The sequence below is a fragment of the Mixophyes fleayi genome, chromosome 9, assembly GCF_038048845.1.
Source record: "Mixophyes fleayi isolate aMixFle1 chromosome 9, aMixFle1.hap1, whole genome shotgun sequence".
Classification (NCBI taxonomy): Eukaryota; Metazoa; Chordata; class Amphibia; order Anura; family Limnodynastidae; genus Mixophyes; species Mixophyes fleayi.
The window spans coordinates 17,668,748-17,683,123 of NC_134410.1; positions in this window are offsets into that span (position 1 = coordinate 17,668,748).

Consider the following 14,376-nt stretch of genomic DNA (forward strand, 5'->3'; position numbering starts at 1 on the left):
GGTGGTGGTAGTGGTAGTACTAGTGGTGGTAGTGGTAGTAGTAGTAGTAGTAGTAGTAGTAGTAGTAGTGGTGGTGGTGGTGGTGGTGGTGGTAGTGATAGTACTAGTGTTGTTGATGGTGGTAGTAGTAGTAGTAGTGGTGGTGGTAGTACTAGTGGTGGTAGTGGTGGTGGTAGTGATAGTACTAGTGGTGGTAGTAGTAGTAGTGGTGGTGGTAGTGGTAGTAGTAGTAGTAGTAGTAGTGGTGGTGGTAGTGGTAGTACTAGTGGTGGTGGTGGTGGTGGTGGTAGTAGTAGTAGTAGTAGTGGTGGTGGTGGTAGTGGTAGTGATAGTACTAGTGTTGTTGAGGGTGGTAGTAGTAGTAGTGGTGGTGGTGGTGGTGGTAGTAGTAGTGGTAGTACTAGTGGTGGTGGTAGTAGTAGAAGTGGTGGTGGTAGTACTAGTGGTGTTGATGGTGGTAGTAGTAGTAGTGGTGGTGGTGGTGGTGGTAGTAGTAGTGGTAGTACTAGTGGTGGTGGTAGTAGTAGAAGTGGTGGTGGTAGTACTAGTGGTGTTGATGGTGGTAGTGCTAGTGGTGGTGGTGGTGGTGGTAGTAGTAGTGGTAGTACTAGTGGTGGTGGTGGTGGTGGTGGTAGTAGCAGTAGTAGTTGTGGTGGAAGTAGCCGTGGATGTGGTGATAGTATACAGGGAATCATTTTCATGATCTCAAAAGATCTCACTGTGATAACATGATAACTAATCATTGAAGCTTACATAGAGAACTATTATCATTTTTAATGCAGTTGTATGTAACCCACAAAATCTAAGTTTATTTTAAAATTTATAAAGTCATTAAATATGATTTGCAACAATTACCGTAATGCAATTATAATTAACTTAATTTGATACTAAGATGATTGCTATATATTTGTTCTTTAACTGGGAATATTATTGGTAAATTGTTTTCAAATTGAAATCTGTGATCAGTCATACACATTGTTTCATTTCTAAATAGGAAAATAGGTAAAAGATTAGCACAACAAACAATTTAATTATAGGAGTGTCAATATTATATCTTTTTGTCAGTAAAATAAAATAAGATACATTTATAAAACTTAACTGTAATCTTGATAGACATTTATTAACCTTTATTTATATAGATCCTACATATTACAAATAGCTATACAGAGAATCTGTAAACATTCATATTATTCAATGCCTCAATAGGGTTCAAAATGTCAGAAGCCAATTAACCTACCAGTATATGGGTAGAACATACATTCTCTACCCAGATAGTGTCCTGATCAGAATTGAACCCATGAGCCCATAACCACTGTGCCAAAGTGCTGCCCAAATAAATAAAACATATAAAAAGCAATTCAAAATATTCTTTCAATGCTCTCCTCTAAACCAGCAGTCCTCAACTTTCTTGTTGAATTACCAAGTGTCAGTGATCCATTGTTCTAGGACCACAGGTGTCAGTGGGCCATTGTTCTAGGACCACAGGTGTCAGTGGGCTATTGCTCTGTGGTCTCAAAAGAGGTGTTTTCCAATAGATTGTATTGCATATACGAGGATTGCAATAACAGAATTTGGGACACCAATTGTGGTCGCAACCCACGGGTTGCAAACCTCTGCTTGGTGCCTCTATAATAAACATTACCTGAAATGTGAACTGTTGAGAAAATGAATGTTCTAACAATACCACGTCTATACACCAGGTGGAGAGCCAGATTCCTCCCATTTATTGTTTGTCTTTTTTACTGTATACCCCTCTAGGACATCAATGATATTAAGGCTCCTTTAGTGTATTTTTTTATCATCCGTCTGGTTTTTAGAACATTCTGTACATTGTGTTCCGAGGATTAGAAATCCTATATCAGCAGTATTGAAAGACTGTGAAAAGGTCATACAAGTTACACTGCTATAAAATCCAATTCGTAGAAGCATTTCCCTCTCATCCATGCTATTTGCTTACATTTTAATGTGGGAAATATGTGACAACTGGAAAAAGATTAAGCCCAAATGTTCCATTGTTAAAATGAGAGCAAAAAATTGCGGTTCGAAATTAATAAAAATAAATATTTTGTAACAGAGATTTCTCAAATGATACCAGGCATTTGGAATTGTAAAATATATTTATTGTAGCAAAATCTGCACAAATATAATGTAAATCGTACCAAAATATTTATCTGCATAACAGAGTTCAACTGCTTATTTCACAATTTTTAGCAAAACTCAAATAAAAATACTACAAACATGATAAATATTGATGTTGGTCTTTAGCCATTAACCTACGTCCATCATTGCAAGATGAAGATATATCAGGGGTGATGAGACTGTATTAGACAGACAGATAGAGTAAGAGAACAGGGGAAGGAGGTAGGGAGAAGGAAAAGGAAATGTAGACATCATTTTTGCTGAGATGCAGAGAGTATAATCTAAATAATAAATAAAAACATATTATAAAGCATTGTACTATACCGTATAGTTGGTGCAGCTTCTTGCTCATATTATTACTCTGTAACATATGAAAAATCCTGTACAAGCCCTAAACAAGCCCTGCAATTAAGTAATTACGGTGACTCAGTCACTTTTTAATGACTAACTGTAAGTGAAAATAATTGGAAGCAGTTTCTTCTTTCAGAAACGCCCTGCATGCATTGGTAATAGACACAGAATCTGGACTAGTTACCTTTACATAGTAAATACCAGTGCTATTCAGGAGCAGAACAGTGCAGTCCCGGGTCCCTACCCAAATTTTGCAATTGGGGCCAGCGATGCACTGTTCCACCACTCTAGCCTGTCCCCGTCATTTTTTTATAGTTATTTTTTTACTGTCATTTATTAAATGTCAGAATGAGAGGTTGCATTCAATTGGCTGAGCACATATTAAGTAGGTGGGTTTCGTGCTGTTAAGGTGGTAATTTAAGGCGGCGCCGGCTGGACATTGTTGTTTTCAAAGTCTACTACATTGTACAGTCGCCGCCTCCTTAAATTACCACCTCAACAGCACCAATCATAGTGTGGCCATTCAAAGTGACATCATTGTAGCCTGCCAGGGTTTTCATTCCTCGAAACTGTTTCACTTTTTGTTTTTTCAAGCTGTCGCTATTAGACCTGTGTCGGGAATTACTGCTTCGGTCTCCTCACGTCAGAGATACCGATGTTGGCAATTTCATCATTGATATAAGGTTCTCAACCCAAATTCCATAGGCAGACGGTCACTTCCCGCACTAAAATTTCTTTCAAGCTTTGGGGGCAGACTGCTGCTTCTGAGCAAACAACTGTGTTTTATTGTTTATTATATACAAAAAGAAAATGTCATTGTTTCATCTCACTATCATTTTAATATATTAAATGAATTATTTATTTAAATAACTTACCTATGATAATCTGAAAAACACAATTTTGCATAGCAAAAACATTGCATTATTGTCATCACTAGTTTTATAGATCCTTATTTATTTCCAGATGTTTCAGACATTTCTCTTTCTGTATCTTCTTATATATAGAGTACATGATCAATAAATTCACTAATGTTTTTTAATCATCTTTTTTTGTTTAGGCTTAGGAGCTTCCAACACAACTCTATCAGATTCCACTGTGGAAATAACCATTACTGTCCCAATAACTACAGTAGCACTAACTACTACTGCAGCTTCAACTACCACTGCAGCACCCACTACTACTGCAGCACCTACTACCACTGCAGCACCAACTACTACTACAAAACCCACTACAACTGCAGCACCCACTACCACTGCAGCACCCACTACTACTGCAGCACCCACTACTACTGCAGCACCCACTACCACTGCAGCACCCACTACTACTACTGTAGCACCAACTACTACTGCAGCACCCACTACTACTGCAGCACCCACTACTACTGCAGCACCCACTACTACTGTAGCACCCACTACCACTGCAGCACCTACTACTACTGCAGCACCCACTACTACTGCAGCACCTACTACCACTGCAGCACCCACTACTACTGCAGCACCTACTACCCCTGCAGCACCCACTACTACTGCAGCACCAACTACTACTGCAGCACCCACTACCACTGCAGCACCAACTACCACTGCAGCACCCACTACCACTGCAGCACCCACTAGTACTGCAGCTCCTACTACTACTGCAGCTCCTACTACTACTGCAGCACCCACTACTACAGGTCCCACTACTACTGCAGCTCCCACTACTACAGGTTCCACTTCTACTGCAGCACCCACTACTACAGGTCCCACTACTACTGCAGCACCCACTACTACAGGTCCCACTACCACTGTAGCATCCACTGCTACAGGTTCCACTACCACTTCAGCACCCACTACTACAGGTCCCACTACTACTGCAGCACCCACTACTACTGTAGCATCCACTGCTACAGGTCCCACTACCACTGCAGCACCCACTACTACAGGTCCCACTACTACTGCAGCACCAACTAGTACTGCAGCACCCACTACTACTGTAGCATCCACTACTACAGGTCCCACTACTACTGCAGCACCCACTACTACAGGTCCCACTACTACTGCAGCACCCACTAATACAGGTCCCACTACTACTGCAGCACCCACTACTACAGGTCCCACTACTACTGCAGCACCTACTACTACAGGACCAACTACTACTACAGGTCCCACTACTACTGCAGCACCCACTACTACAGGTCCCACTACTACTGCAGCACCCACTACTACAGGTCCCACTACTAGTGCAGCACCCACTAATACAGGTCCCACTACTACTGCAGCATCCACTAATACAGGTCCCACTACTACTGCAGCATCCACTAATACAGGTCCCACTACTACTGCAGCATCCACTAATACAGGTCCCACTACTACTGCAGCACCCACTAATACAGGTCCCACTACTACTGCAGCTCCCACTACTACTGCAGCACCAACTAGTACTGCAGCACCCACTACTACAGGTCCCACTACTACTGCAGCACCCACTACTACAGGTCCCACTACTACTGCAGCACCCACTAATACAGGTCCCACTACTACTGCAGCACCCACTAATACAGGTCCCACTACTACTGCAGCACCCACTACTACAGGACCAACTACTACTACAGGTCCCACTACTACTGCAGCACCCACTACTACAGGTCCCACTACTACTGCAGCACCCACTACTACAGGTCCCACTACTAGTGCAACATCCACTAATACAGGTCCCACTACTACTGCAGCATCCACTAATACAGGTCCCACTACTACTGCAGCATCCACTAATACAGGTCCCACTACTACTGCAGCACCCACTAATACAGGTCCCACTACTACTGCAGCACCCACTAATACAGGTCCCACTACTACTGCAGCACCCACTAATACAGGTCCCACTAGTACTGTAGCATCCACTAATACAGGTCCCACTACTACTGCAGCACCCACTAATACAGGTCCCACTACTACTGCAGCATCCACTAATACACGTCCCACTACTACTGCAGCACCCACTAATACAGGTCCCACTACTACTGCAGCATCCACTAATACAGGTCCCACTACTACTGAAGCACCCACTAATACAGGTCCCACTACTACTGCAGCACCCACTAATACAGGTCCCACTACTACTGCAGCATCCACTAATACACGTCCCACTACTACTGCAGCACCCACTACTACAGGACCAACTACTACTACAGGTCCCACTACTACTACTGCAGCATCCACTAATACAGGTCCCACTACTACTGCAGCATCCACTAATACAGGTCCCACTACTACTGCAGCATCCACTAATACAGGTCCCACTACTACTGCAGCACCCACTACTACAGGACCAACAACTACTACAGGTCCCACTACCACTGCAGCACCAACTACTACTGCACCCAGTGCTACTGCTGCAAATCCAGCTATTGATCCTGCACAAGCTACTGCTACAGGTAATGAGGATGGGAATGGCATACACAAATACATGATTACCTTTACCACCAGGAACATTATGATCAGAACACTATTTACTTTGATTTACAATGTTGGGTATTCTGAAAATGGATTGTCCAGTTTGATCAAATGATTTGCAGTGGTAATTTTGGTTCTAGTCCACTAGTGTGGGTGTTTTTAAAATGACCACGTAATGTTCTCCTCTACTTGTATTTAGTTTAAAACACATGTCAGTGTGACTATTACGTTTCCATATTGGTTAACTTAGTCAGTCTTTGTATACTTAAAGCCTATTGGATGGTTTATGTCTGATTTGGCAATGTTATTTTGGTCCTCCACTGTAGGTGTCGACACTGAAACTGTTTATTATCTAATGGTCAGGCGATCATAAAATGTCAAATGTTTAAGGTGAACTATTGTATGTTTGGTTAGTGGTGCATTCGGTTGATGAAGGGATGCTAGCCTTCTGAATTGCATCTTTGGAGTTCTTAATTATTGAATTTCCAAAAAAGACTTTTTAATTTTTAATTATTGTTTTATTTTTAGAAAGGACTGGTACCATTTTTGTTTAGCCAACATATTGGAACGCAAAATTACCGAAATCGTTACATGTAGTGAAAACATCAGTGCATATGAGCCACAAGTTAATTTTTCTTGACTTTTGTGTGTGCTATGGATCTCAAATTCCAAAAATATAAAAAAATAAAATAATTTAAGATTCCTTAAAAAAAATTTTTGGATCAAAGATGGCAGAATCAGATAGAGGCAGAAAATAAGTTAACCTTTCATACAATGCAAAATACATACACAAATGTAATACATTTTGCTAAAAAAAAACAACAGTTTACTTACTAACTCTGATTTTTGTCATACTTTTTCATGTTTTTAGTTAACACTTAAAACATATTTTATAAAAATGACTTTCTTTTTGTTATTAATGTAGATCCCCATTTTGCCTCAGCATGAATTTTGACTTATATGACTTAAGCATGATTTTATCTCCTTAACTCATATTATAGAATAACCCCGACTGATTTTCAATAACTCATGAGAGGAAGGGACATGGGAAATGTCTTTATTACATGTTCACTATCGGACATTAAATACCTTTAATAAATTAGCAAAAATGTGTGATAACCTATATAAAATGCACCTGGCAGGTGATGAAAGCTTCCTATAATGAATATAATTCTCAGCCATCAGCATTTTTATGTATAAGGACCATTATAGTACTTTTTTGGGTCTATCCTAGACCTTAGCACTAGTAATGAATCCCTTTGTAACTTTAATGATAAGCTCAAGCCTGCTCATGTAACTTCCACCTTGGAACAAACGTTACTGTATGTTTCTTATGGGATCTCCCAGAAGGCCTTGCACAAGCAGTTTCAATCAGTAATTTTTGAACTAGCACCTGCTTGTGTGTTATTCTATTGGGGCTGCTTTACTATTAATTTAACAGGCTCTTTCCTGCAAACATCTACCGTATTGTTGATACATGCACTGACCTTTCCCATGAAACAGTTGCAGCGTTGCGGAATTAGTGGCGCTATATAAATAAATGATGATGATGATGATGAACAGTTTTGGCAGCAACTGATATTATTATTATTATTTTTTTTACAATTGTGTTTCAATTACAGGACTTACATCCTGGCAATTAATTCTCATCTTTGTGGCTGCTGCTATTGGCATCGTTTTAGCTGTAGTTGGCATGTTTTGGGTAAGTTAAAACTAATTATTTGTCATTTTACAAATAGTGAAATATTTATTGACCTACCATAAAATAAAATTTGTCTGTTTAGCTGTTGTCAGAGGATACACTGAAGATAAACTTAAGCTATTTTCATAATCCATTAACATTAAAATATTATAATTAATTATAATCAAAATGTGGATTTTATTATGTTAGAAACTGTGACCTAGCTCTAATTATATTTGGTGTTTTATACCACAGTTTAGGACTTCCATGTTTTTTAAATAAAAAACCTTGGATACCTATGTGACCAGGAGGTAGCGTAAGCCATAACATTAATTCCATACTTTCTTTTACATCCATATTAAGGTATAACAGTTATAATAGCCTATTGCAACTGTTCTGTCAATTTGGGTTCATCAGTTTCAATGAATGGAAAATAAGATTTGTGAGCTTGACATTATAGAAGGGAAATACGCCAATGGTTTGGGATGTGTGGTGAATAAATGCTGCATTCCACAACTCCAGTTTTGTAGTTCATGGGGTATGTCTCATTAGGGTTGTCTCATATGACCTACAATACTTACTTGCCCACCATCTGTCCTCATTTCGGGTGACAGTCCTGATTTGAGGTTTGTAGGTATGGCCCCACACACAATGTCACAATATATATATAATATATATATATATATATATATATATATATATATTGTGTTAGTCACAAATAATATATACAATAGGTTTAGAATAGATAAGGATAATGTAGTCTTGAGCATAAAATTAATGCTCAAAATTGCTGTCCAATCCTGCAGGTCTTGTCTATAACAAACCCCTTCGGTTTTATGACAAGTTCCACCAGTGTTCTGCCTAGTACCACAAGGGTGCCATTCCGGATTTGACGTTTGTAGGTATGGTCCCACTCACAATGTCACCACGGAAATATTGTGTTAGCCAGAAACAATATATGCAATATGTTTAGAATAGATAATGCTAATGTAGTGTTAAGCATAAAATTGATGTTTAAAATTGTTGTCCATTCCTGTAGGTCTTGTCTTTAGTAAACCCCATGGGTATTATGACAAGTTCCACGAGTGTTCCGATGACTGCCACTACTTTTCGGCCATACATTCCTCACAATGAGCTCTTTAGCAGTAACCCTGAGGCTCCTCGCTTTGATTTGGAACCTCGTTCTGACCCACTTCCACGTCCACGTCAACCATCACGACAACCAACACGGCAACCACCACGTCAACCATCCAGGAACATGGGCATGTCTAATCCCTACCTTGCACCTACTGCCCCAAACTACAATGGAGGAAGAGGCTACCCTGGAGTATAAGCCTGAATATTGCTTGAAAATATTTTATGAAAAATGTACCTATGGCTTAATATTTAATTGGTAGTCATACAGTGTAGTATAACTCCCATCTACTCCCTAGTAACTATTAAAACAGTGCAAATGTTCTGTTTGAACACTACAGGGTTCGTTGATGGTTCAGTGGATTAATGTTTATTTTGGTATCCAACTTAGCGGCCCCCCCATTTATATAGGGCCTGCACTCCTAATGACATACCAACCCACCACCCTACTAAGAGGATGATATTATTAAGGGTGATCACATGGAAAATCTAAAACTCTGCAAGGTGTCCTACAGGGATTTTAAGCACAAATAATTGTATTCAGCCTTTACACTTCTTTACACTGCATATGCCAGTTAAATATCAATGAACCAGATCACTACTCTATTGGCAAATATTTAATTGCAGCTAGGCAGGACATATTTCTATAGGCACCATTGTAGTTGCATGGTCCAAGAATGGACCATGCAACATCCAACCAAAACGTTTCTTTTGGTGTAAAATGAAATGATCTCAACTGGCACCATTTATTTGAACGTCAGTCAATTCATAAAAAGTGAACTCTATAAAAATGTATGTCTTCTAGAAGATGATTATCTGATTCTTGGGAGTCTATTCTAAACACTCCAACACTAAATCCACCCTACGGTACGATTGAGCACACAGGTCGGTAGTGCTGGTGTTCCCTCAAATTTATGTAAATCATGTTTTAATGTTCTGTATATTGATTTTAACTTTGTATAGTTTTTATTGTTGTGCCAATGTGAAAATGTGTAAACTATTATTGTATTGGATGTGATATTATATTTATTTATATAATTGACAAACATTGAGTGAAGTAATTAAGAAATAAAGGTAATCTGAAATAATTGAAAGTCTTTGTTTGCTTAATTTTACATAGGGATCCATACAGTAAATGGCCTTAATTAATTTTGAGGTTAAGAAATAAAAAATAAAAAAAAAGCTAACCATGTCAAGTCTTGTCTAATGGGTTAGTATCTACAGAGGAAGACATTTTTTGAGGGATGATCCCACTATACCCAGAGTGTGTGGGGTGATCTTGAAGAGGGAGAAAAACCATTATGTTTCACTTCTGAGATTTGTCTCTCCAGTCTTTCTACACCCACATTTACAGCTGACAAATGACGGATTTAGCACAAAATAGCTATGCGCATGGCCAGAACCAGAGCATATGCCAGAGAACACATCAATGTCCAATTCATCTTCAAGCGCAAGGACCGTTAATTCAGCCTACAAGTTCAGGGGCGGAATGGGGAAGGAACTATGCACATAGTCAATGCACTGAAAGGGTGTTCTAAATTCAGCACACGCAGCAGTGTATGATTCAAGCTTTGGGCATCTCAAAGGTACGTGTTTTTCTGTCATATCACTTGCACCAGCTACAGGTCGGGTATAAGTTCCGATTTCTAGTGATGATGGTCTTGTGTGTATGCTACAACATGTGTTTGCAATCAGGAGCAACGATAAAAATGCATTTTATGTACGGCAGACATTCATAGCACCTTAATTAATTTATATTATGAATGGTGAAGTTCATTATCAGCAGCAGCAGCTATTTATATAGCGCCACTAATTCCGCAGCGCTGTACAGAGAACTCACTCACATCAGCCCCTGTCCCATTGGAACTCACAGTCTAAAATTCCTAACATACACACATACAGACAGAAAGAGAGATACTAGGGTCAATTTGCTAGTAGCCAATTAACCTACCAGTATGTTTTTTGGAGTGTGGGAGGATACCGGAGCACCCGCAGGAAACCCAGGCAAACACAGGGAAAACATACAAACTCCACACAGGTAAGGCCATGGTCGGGAATCAAACTCATGACCCCAGTGCTGTGAGGCAGAAGTGCTAACCACTAATGTTTTGTCGCACAGAGACCCTTATTCAACAACAGACATATCTTTACATCTGCTCCTTGTTGAATATGAATGAGCATTTGCTAAAATTATGTGCATTTTTTTGTTTGTAATAAACAATGCACAATACATTCATTTTGCGTGCCTTAGTGAATCAGACCCTCTATTTGTAATTGGCAGCAACAAAGGCATTTCTCATACAATTTGTAGCTTGTTGTGATGAACACCAGTTTTACAACATTTTTGGGAAGTAGTCTTCTACGACGATCACTCACTCTGATTCATTAAGGAAAGTAAAGCGAAAAAATTAGTAATTTTGAAACTTGGCAAAACCATGTTACGATGCAAGGGGTGTAAACAAGTTTTGCACATAAGGAAATTACTGGCTGTTTTTTCATGTAGCACACAAATACTTCATATCTTTATTTTTACACTGACATTAAAAGTTGATCTAGGACATGCTCTACCCCAATTATAAATCTGCCCTCACATTTTAAATTTACCTGCCCTCCAATACAACAAGGTTCAAAGTTACTCATTTTTTTTTACTTTCCTTAATGACTCAGGGCCAATGTACCCAGTAAACACTGGAGGGTGGGTAGCTTAATACACCATAGCTAGTGTGTACAAAGAGCTCCAAATAGTGTTTTTTTCCTCCTAGAATTCAAAGGGACTGTCTGAGATTCTAATTTGTGCATCACCATTAAATCAATTCGCCACCATTCAATAAATACAAGGTGTATCAGATTAAGATATGGTAGAGGTGTCAATATATTTGGGCACTTCTTTTAAGCCTGACCAGATATCTCTTAGAAAAGTTTTCTTCTGGCAGTGGTATTTGTAGGAGAAGCTGAAGCAGGAGTCGTGTCATGTGCAAATTGAGTCAAAGCTTGCTTACAAGGAGCTGTTTGCAACTGTAAAGATTTGTGTAAATTAGAAATAATGACATTACATATGACTTAAACCTAGAATCAAGAGTGGTTTCCAAAATGTAGCGATCCACTTTGAAGATGCTGCAAACCCTTGGGTCCTGGCGAAGTGAATAAAGAAAGATGCTTTGCAAAATCACTTACTTTCAACTCCTCCTTCAGCTTCTTCAGCTGCTTTTCCAGAAGTTTGATTAAGGGTATGACCTGACAATGTTTGAGCTCACTTCATTTGTTACAATTTCAAATGGTCTGAGTAGTTTGCATAAAACTGAAAGAATTCTCCAGTGTGCTTGAGTAAGGTAACCTTTTCTCCCTCTTTCTATCTCATGGCTTTATGTGTAGGTCTTGATGGTAAATGCTGTTCCTCTAATCGCTGAAGCATATAAAGTGTGGAATTCCACCTTGTTACTGCCTCTTGCTTCAGCTAGTGGCGTGGCAGATGATTTTTTTGCAGCTGAATTCTGGAATCAAGACAGAATTTGGTAGCGTGGACACATGGCATCAACTAATTGGCTAAAACCTGATGCATTGATGGAGGAAATTGGACACACATCCAATGCTATCATAGCTGTCATGCCTTTAGTGATCTGCTGTGCAGCAGGATGCTGGTTGCCATATTTGGTTCCTCTTTCAAATGCTTGCTTCACAGACAATTTTGGAAAATGCTTCTTGATCCCCTTTTTCTGTATAGATGTATCACCCCCAGCAGCTGGAGTGTGCAAGGATGTCGCTTGGGAATCATGGATTGCATTAGGGGAGTCAGTTTTAATTAGAAAATTGGATGCTGGACTACATAGTAATAATGAGGTGTTGACGCTGGAGAGGATTTCATGAGGTATCTATGTGAATGGCTGCCACCTGGTTCTGGGTTGCTTGCTCCTATATACAATTTGCAACGACTTGAATGCACTCGCTGCAAATGACGTAACAGGGAGTAGGTGCTTAGATGATCAACCTCCCTACCTCTACTTATTTTATCCTGACCAAATCTACAGATGCCTTAACAAATGTTGTCTGGGTTGGGATAAAAATATTTCCAAACAGAAGTGGTGCTTTTTTTCATCTTATGCCCTGGCATGATTAAGTGCTTATCATGGGCATGAGTTGGCACCATTAGTGGCTGCCTTACTTCAATACAATCATCCTCCATCCTCCCCCTCATCATCTTTCACCTTTGCAAGTTCCAAAGTTGAATCCTCAATTTTTATCCCTAAATCATCTTTATCATTACTACAACTAATCCTCCCATTTTCAAATATTAACATTTTTTATAAGAAGGCTGCTCTGGAAAGACAGTTTCAGAATCTGGAACCTCAGACTCACGTATAGCACTCATGGATACCCTTCTTAGACTCACCTCAGTATTCTGTGAGTGCCCAAGTTGTTTTTCAGCCTCAGGGCTAGATTTACTAAAGGGCGGTTTGCTCAACCCGCCACTTTTTGGCTAGTTTTTTCAAAAGCACCACTTTACAATCCGCCATCTCGATTTTAACAATGATGAACATACAAACAGTCGGATTTACTAAGCTGGGGTTTTCAAATCCGCCGCAAAATAGCCATCCAAAAAGGCCAAAATGAAAGAGGTGGTTGTGAACGGCGAGATAACTCAAACAGAATCCTGTTTCCACTATTTTGCCATTTGGAACATAAGAGAAAGCCCCATTTCATGTTCAATGATTCCTCCAATATGACTTTATAAAGTAAATGGCCAAAGTGTAATGTCATTTCCGGGTAATTGTTAAATGTTTTTTTCCCCCCTTTTTGTTTTTAAATGAATTTGTTAATAAAAAAATAATAGTAGATATATATTGAAAATAAAAATGGGCAATAATATTAATGGAGGGTGTAAATATTAATGATGCACAATGTGCCATTACATAGTGAACCCATAATATAATGTTAATTGAATCCAAATGTCCCAAGCCAAAAAGGTGTTTCTGAATGAAGAAATCAAAGTCAATCAGAGTCTATTGGGCAGCAGTTAATCATGATGCTTATAAAAAGAGTCCAGCAAATGTTTTCAGGTGTGGGTTTGTTGGAGAATGGCTTTTGCAGGGAATGTGGTGCATTCTTGCCAGTGTATGTTTGCAGCTTTTCATTTGATGGAGGCAGAAAGCGGAAGGAGGAGGATGGACAGCAGTTGGCATCTGTTCAGCAGGGCCTGCGCAGACCACGCAATCCACGTGCATTTACAGTGGGTTTGAAACTGGACTCTTTGGCTGATGTGGACATAGTACAAATGTTTCGCCTGAAACCCAGTAACCTGCTGAGACTTTATGAGCAAGTGAAGCATGATTTGGAGCTCTAATGCAGTTTCAGGACTACACAAACTTCTGTGTGCAGTTCACTTTTTGGCCACAGGTTCCTTTCAATCAGTGTCCTCCAGAGTAATTGGCACAATGCAGCCTATGTTTTCCAGACATTTTGGACAGGTCTTAGTTGCCCTTAAAAGCTCTTAAAAGAGTTTACCCTAGATATATCTGCTTCCCCAGCCAGGAGCCACAGTGGCATGAGCTAAATGTAGCTTTCTATAGGCTCTCGGGCACACCAAATGTTTTGGGAGCTATATATTGCACTCATATGGGGCTGAGACCACCTCACCACAGGGCA